This window comes from Arachis ipaensis, chromosome B8 (genome assembly GCF_059453495.1).
Source record: "Arachis ipaensis isolate K30076 ecotype BB chromosome B8, ASM5945349v1, whole genome shotgun sequence".
In the NCBI taxonomy this organism is placed as follows: domain Eukaryota; kingdom Viridiplantae; phylum Streptophyta; class Magnoliopsida; order Fabales; family Fabaceae; genus Arachis; species Arachis ipaensis.
In genome coordinates, this window is record NC_142443.1 from 57702588 (window position 1) to 57710711 (window position 8124).

Here is an 8124-nt window from a genome sequence, read left to right on the forward strand (position 1 = left end):
CCTATTTGAATGATACACATCCTAACTTACCTAAGCCAATCAAGGATTCAAATTCAGGGACATTTATGATTTTTCACTTAGGGTTGTTGATGTGCTCTATTTAAGAACAAAAGGGTTTATCAAAGGCTCAAAATTGGTTAGCAATGGTAGATACAAGGGTTAAGGCTATTTGGGAGAAGTGACTATTGAAATGATGGCCTCAATCATGTAAATGCATTCATGCACAAAGCAATGGACATATAGAATCAGACAAAGCAAGGATCACAATCATAGAGAGAGAGAGAGAGATATGCACACAAGAATGGAAATAATGGTTAAAAGATGTAACCATGAAATAGGCTCAAAACTTTCATGCTTGTGTTCTTAGCTCAATCACTATGTTCCAAAATACATTCTTAAAGCAAGTTTACTACAAAAAGAATTTTTAGAATTTTTGGTAGGCCACCCAGAACACAGTTTCTTGGAAAGAAAGTTATTGTTTTGACCAAGTAACTCTATAGAAACTAACTATCATGCAAAGGGTATTTACAAGCAAGACTAACTACACATGCAATATAAAAAGAAAAATAAATCCATGGGTATTGAGGGGAAGAGAATGTTACCCATGGAGATCGGTCGAACGACCTCCCCACACTTTAGAAATTACCACGGTCCTCCGTGCTACGAATAATACGCAAGGGACGGTCGGGATCGGAAATTTCACTATCCCCTTCATCAGAGTTCCCATCACTTGGGTTTGAGGTAGATGTGAACATTTCGGGTTCCTCCATGCTAGGGGTAACACAACGCATAAGCTTCTTGATGTAAGTATATCGGCGGTGGTTGCACCGCTCATATCTATCAAGTTTCCGGTGAAGATCTTATATCCTTTGATGTGTGGATATCAGTGGTGGTAATGATGAGCTAGAAGGAAAAAGAAGCGGTGGGGCCATGTCGATGCTTGGTTTGTTCATGGGAAGGTGTAGGTATTTTCCGCTTGGGACCACATCGCCCTTAGCCGGAACCATAATCTTCTTATCCTTGGCTTCCCAAGAAACACCCGCAGCAGCAACTAAGTCAGACACCAATGCTGGAAATGGCAAATTACCCCGGTCGTGAACTTGACTCATCGCTTGCTTGACAAGAGGCGGGATGTTCACCGGCTTCTCCGTGAGAACACACCAAACAAGCAAGGCGAGGTCTGCCGTAAGAGATGACTTGTGGGTGCTAGGTAGCACATAATGAGATAGGATCTGGGCCCAAGCTCTAGCATCCATAGTGAGGAAGCGAGCGTCAATGGACTTAGGCCTCATCCGGAGTCGACCTTAGGTCCAAAATGCCTCTGGCTCGGCAATGTCTCGGAGAATCGAGTCCCAATTAAATCCATACTTTCCTCGCTGATGTAGGACTTCTTGGTAGCCATCCATGTCACTTGGCACTGGTAAGACATTAAGCACTTGTTGAATAGCCTCTTCTGAAACTGAAACTTGCTTGCGGCGCATGTATACCGATTGAAGAGATGGAAGATGGTAGTTGGTGTAGAATTCTTCTACCCAAGAGAGGTTGATTTCCCTTGGTTTCCTCAAGAGAAACTCTCATCCACGCTGTTCAATACGGGGCAAAATATAAGGAGCAACCTTGTCCGATGGAGCGAGTAGATGCTCGGGGTGATAGTTCCTTACCGCTATGGAGGGGAACATAAGTTCACAGAAGCGGTTGGGAAACCTTGAAGAATCTCTCGCCGGTTTGCCCTTGTCATTCTCATCAATTGGAGCGGTTGTCTTTCCTTTCTTAGATAGGGGTTTTGCTCCTACTGAAGAACGCGCCTTAGAGTTTGATTTTTGGGGTGCCCTTTTTGCGGCCGATTTCCTTGAAGCTATCTCCTTGCCTTTCTTGGTGGCCATCCTAAAAAGGGAGAGAATGAAGGAAAACATTAAACCTAAGAATCAATTTGACAAAAGACATGCAAGTGAATTGTAATGCTCGTGGTAGATGTAAAAGCAAGGGTCATAACACTTGGCATGGGATGCAAGAGGAAGTAAAGCATGCAATGGCATGAGAAGAGTAGTCTCAAATATCCAAAATAAAAAAGTAAGTCATGTTTAATTAATATCTAATTGGCAAATATAAACTTAAAACACACAAATTGGACTCAATGCATTTAAGAGAAAGCAAATGAATGAGGAGAGAGCACCAATTTGGAAATACATGGCTAAATTGAGCCGAAATGGTATATGTGCATTTCCTCAAACACTTGGCGTGCAATAAACAAGCAATGAGCAATTATGAGATACTAAACCAATTTAAATCCCAAAATAGAACATCAATCATCACATAAACATCACACAATAGCAAAGGTTAAAGAAAGAATGACAAAAGATCCATTAATTCAAATTAAGCTCAAATTCAACATCCATGGAGAAATAAGGAAAAAGGAAAAAGAAGCAAATAAAAGCAAGAAACATCATCATGCAAGTAAAAGAGAGACTAAATAAAGCAATAAGAGGCATCTAACTAGAAGAAATAAGGCAAGGGAAAGTGGAAGTAAAGGAAAGGAAGGAGAAAAACCTTGATGAGTATGAAAGAACAAAGTTGAACCTTCTTTTGTGAGGATGAGAGGGAAAATAAGAGAAGTGTAGTGCAACCGGAAAAAGTGGTTGTCACCGGTGAGCGGCCAGAGACAATGGTGGTGGATTGTGGAAGAAGAAGAAGAGAAGAGAAATGATGGATGGAAAAGAAAAAGAAACTAAAGAAGAGAAAAGAGAATTTAAAGAAAGGGAAACAGGGCAGGCGCGAAGGTATTAAACTGATGTGCGCAACCGGCGTGCGCGCAAGGTGCGCTGGCGCATCGGTGACGGTGCTAGCAGATGGCGCGGGTGCGTCAGAGGCGCGCGCGCGAGAGAGGTTGTGCCTCAGGCACAAAAGTGGCACAAAGTTGGCTCAAGTCTCTGGTTTTTTGTACCAGAGTGAGTTAGTGAGGCAGGCGCGCAGGCGCGCACCTTGCGCGGACGCGTGCTTGAGGTGTTTTGCCACTGGTGCGGATGCGCAATACGCGCGGACGCATGGGTGTTGGCACAAGGTTGGCCCAATTGTGGCACAACTCTCTGGTTCTTGTACCAGGGAGTTCACATATCGCCATCGGCGCGCGCGGGCACCGTGCGCTAGCGCGTCGATGGTTAAATTGCCAGAGTGCGCGCAGGCGGCATGTACGCAAACGCGTGAGTGCCTAGCGCGAGTTGGGCATGAAGTGGGCATAACTCTCGGGTATTTGGCCCAAGAGTGGAATTTTGCTACCGGCGCGCGCGCGCACTGTGCGCTGGTGCGTCGGTGTCCCTCTTCAAAGAAAAATTTGTGTTTTCCTTATCCTTTTCACATCCTATTTACATGAACATTCTTCCTATCCAATAAAATCAGCAAAACTAACATTCCTATGCACTCAATCAATCATCAAAAGACCACAAAATTCTCAAGAAACTAAGAATACAAATAAGATGGTATAAACAAGGAAGATCTTACCATGGTGGGGTGCCTCCCACCAAGCACTTTTCTTTAACGTCCTTAAGTTGGACGGTCCTTTTCTTAACCTTCCTCTCTTCTTGGTGCATCCTTCAATATGTACACCTCTAGCTCCCTTGGAGGCTTGCAACCATGATACTTCTTCACTCTATGTCCATTCACCTTGAAAGTTACTTCACTTTTGGGATCAAACAATTCCACCACTCTGTAGGGCTTCATCTCCTTCACCTTGAAAGGTCCTTCCCATCTAGAGCGGAGCTTGCCAGGCATAAATCGGAGCCTTGAGTTGTAGAGGAGGACGTCATCACCTTCTTGAAAGTCCTTCTTCCGAATGTGATGGTCATGGAATGCTTTAGTCTTTTCTTTGTAGATTCGGGCATTCTCATATGACTCATTCCTCAAACATTTAAGCTCCTCCAGTTGTAGCTTCCTAGCTTCACCCGCCTTGGCTAGATCCATGTTGTACTGCTTTACCGCCCAATAGGCTCGATGCTCAATCTCCACCGGAAGGTCGCATGCCTTACCATAGACGATCCGGAAAGGGCTCATCCCTATCGGAGTCTTGTAGGCCATTCTATACGCCCATAATGCATCTCCTAACCGGAGGCTCCAATCCTTTCTTTGTGGATTGACCACTTTTTCCAGGATTCTCTTGATTTCCCGGTTGGACACTTTCACTTGCCCATTTGTTTGCGGATGATAAGCAGTAGCAACCTTATGCGTCACTCCATAGCGCTTGAGCAATGCTTCTACCTTCCTGTTACAAAAGTGGGATCCTTGGTCGCTCACGATTGCTCGTGGCGACCCATAACGGCATACAATGTGATTCCTTATGAAAGAAACAATGGTATTAGCGTCATCAAGGCAGGTAAGTACGGCCTCTACCCACTTTGACATGTAGTCAACCGCTAACAGAATATACAGATACCCACTAGAGTTGGGAAACGGTCCTATAAAATCAATGCCCCATACATCAAATATCTCAGAGAACAACATAGGTTGCTGAGGCATTTCATCCCTTTGGGATGCGTTCCCTGACTTCTGACACTGATGGCAAGACATACATAACCGGTTATCATCCTTGAATAAGGTTGGCCACCAGAATCCACAGTCCAACACTTTTTTAGCGGTCCGTTGTGGGCCGAAGTGGCCACCACATTCGGACGAATGACAAGCTTCAAGAATTGGTTGGAATTCTGATTCCGGGACACATCTTCGAATTACTTGGTCCACGCCTCTCTTCCACAAGTGAGCGTCATCCTAAATATAGTATTTGGAATCACTCCTCAACTTGTCCCTTTGGTTTTTCGAAAAGTTGGGAGGGAAGATTCTTGCAACCAAGTAGTTCGCCATTGGGGCAAACCAAGGAAAGCTATTCGACACAGCATGCAAACTATCCAATGGGAATGAGTCATTTATCAGAAGTGGATCAGTTTTTAAATTCTCAATACGGGTTAAATGATCTGCAACCAGGTTTTGAGATCCACTCTGGTCCCTAATCTCAATGTCAAATTCTTGCAGAAGCAAGATCCAACGTATGAGTCTAGGCTTTGACTCATTTTTTGTCAATAAGTACTTTAAAACTGCATGATCCGTGTATACCACTATCTTTGAACCTAGCAAATATGATTTGAATTTATCTACAGCATGAACAATGGCTAAAAGTTCTTTTTTGGTAGTGGTAAAGTTGGATTGTGCTGCATCTAGTGTCTTAGAAGAGTAAGCAATGACATAAGGGAGTTTACCATCGCGCTGTGCAAGCGCGGCATCCACAGCATAGTTTGACGCATCGCACATTATCTCAAATGGCAACGTCCAGTTGGGGCCTCGCACAATCGGTGTTGTGGTAAAAACTCTCCTTAGCTCTTCAAAAGCTTTTACACATTCACTGTCAAACTCAAAATCCACATCTTTTTGGAGTAGGCGCGACAATGGCAAAGCAATCTTGCTGAAGTCCTTGATAAAGCGCCTGTAAAATCCTGCATGTCCCAAAAACGAGCGGACCTCCCTCACGGATGAGGGGTGAGGCAAAGTAGTAATAACATCGACCTTGACCGGGTCCACAGAAATGCCCTCATGAGATACTACATGTCCTAACACTATATCTTGTTGTACCATAAAGTGACATTTTTCAAAATTTAAGACAAGGTTAGTGTCAACACATCTAGCTAGGACCTTGGCCAAGCTCTCTAAACAACAATCGAATGAGATACCATAAACGCTGAAGTCGTCCATAAAAACTTCCAAGCAATTCTCCATTAGATCGGAGAAGACACTCGTCATGCACCGCTAAAAAGTAGCGGGTGCGTTACATAGTCCAAATGGCATCCTTTTATAGGCAAAGGTGCCAAACGGACAAGTAAATGTGGTCTTCTCCTGATCTTCAGAAGCAATATGTATTTGGAAGTAGCCAGTAAATCCATCAAGAAAATAGTAGTGAGATTTACCTGCCAAGCGGTCTAGCATCTGATCGATGAAGGGTAAGGGGTAATGGTCTTTTCGTGTGGCGGCGTTGAATCTTCTGTAGTCAATACATACTCGCCACGCATTTTGGACTCTTTTAGTGACCAATTCACCGTCGTCCTTCTTGACCGTTGTGATGCCCGACTTCTTGGGAACAACTTGAACCGGGCTCACCTGATGCCAGGGCATCATGGCCTATTTTTCTATGCTTTTTCAGAAGATTTTAATTCAGTTTCATAAAATTTCTGCTAATAAAGGAGCAAAAGCATGAAAAATCTCTGCATGAAACAAAATCTCAAGCATAGGTGAATTTTAGTTAATATACATGGTAAATATGATGAAATAGATCACACTAAGTGAAAGTATGATTTTGAGCATTATTAGCACACTTAGTATAGTAAAGTTTATCTTGTATGTTACTTTGATACAATTTGTTTGCTTGATTTCAGACCAAAAGAAGCAGAGAAGAGCCACGTTAGTGGCTACGTTAGCGCCACTAACGTGGCCATTAAAGTGGAAGGAAGGAAAGCTTGGAAAGCTAGTGAGAATGTTAACGCCACTAACGTTAGCAAAAGGCAAGAAGACCCACGTTAGCGACCCCGTTAGCTTCACTAACATGGGCACTAACGTGAAAGAAAAGAGAAGCCCCAACGTTAGTGAGAAATTTAATGGCATTAACTTTGAAGAAGGAAAAGGAAACGCCAACGTTAGTGGTAAAGGTGAGTGCCACTAACGTTTGTGAAGGCTAGAAGACTCACGTTAGCTTCTACGTTAGTTACATTAACGTGGGGACTAACGTGGAAGGAAAGGGAAACGCCAACGTTAGTGGAAAAGGTGAGTGCCACTAACGTTGGTGAAGTAAAGGAAGACCCACGTTAATGGCCACGTTAGTGTAGTTAACGTGGACATTAACGTAGGCAAAAATCTCACCCAGCAGCCTGACCATGCCTTCTTCAAACAAGAATAACTTGAGCCACAAAGCTCCAAATGAGGTGATTCTAGTGGCATTGGAAAGTAGGATTCTAGAGCTTTCCAAGCATATATGGAACTACATAGTGGACACTAAATTTGAGGGAGAAAACCTACCCCGAAAGTGAAAAGATGAACATGGTATCAACCTGTAGTAAGGCCAGCTGACCTCTTCACCTTCCAAGAAGTATAACTCGAGTTGTAGAGCTCTAAATGATGCACTTCCAAAGGCGTTGGAAAGTAGACATCCAGGGCTTTCCAACAATATATAAGAGTATGGGGTGAACATTAAGTTGAGCTTCAGAAACTGGCAATTTTCAGCCCTTGATCGCGGATGTTATTGGCACTCACGTTTGCCAATAATGCCAGCCACTATGCTAGCAACCCTGTCCCTTTCAAAGGAGCATAACTTGAGTTACAGAGGTCCAATTGAAGTGATTTCAGTTGCGTTAGAAATCTGACATTCAGAGCTTTCTAACGATATATAATACTCTATAGTGGGCATGAAATTGGAGCACAAACCAGAGGCATCTTTTAAGTCCCAAAACACCAACTAGGTAGCAAGTGTGACGTTAGCCACACTAACTTTAGCACTAACGCCACACTTGTAGCGTTAGTATGGCTAACGGTAGCAACAACGCCAAGTCATCTTGGACCTCAATTTTATTCACTTCTCTCTCAAGTCCACTTCAAAGCTCAAGCAAGCAAGCCCACAAGTGTCAACCAATCAAGGCCACAAGAAGCATCTAGAATAGAAATTTTCATTTCATTGAAATTTGCTTTTAATTTAATTTTGTAATTTAGGAGAGCCTATATAAAGGCCTTAGCTTTTACTTTGAAAAGGGACAGGAACAGAAAATCCTGGAAAGGGGGGGAGGGGAGAGTGAAGACCAATTCGAACTTCTGTAAATTGGCACACTCCAAGGGGAGTGGGTCTTCGGACTCCTCCCCTCAACCACTCTTCTTCCTTTTCTTTTCTTTTCTTCCTTAGGAGTAGTTTCGTTTTAGTTGTAATTTTCATTTATGAACTTTGAAGTTTTATTTTCAGTTTTAATCTTCATCTTTACTTTTCTGCACTTTCTTTCTTTTCTATTTGGTAGAGCAATGACCAACTAAACCCCTTTCATTGGGTTAGGGAGCTCTGTTATAATTTGATGGATCAATATTAGTTTTCATTATTCTTCTTCTATCTTTTCT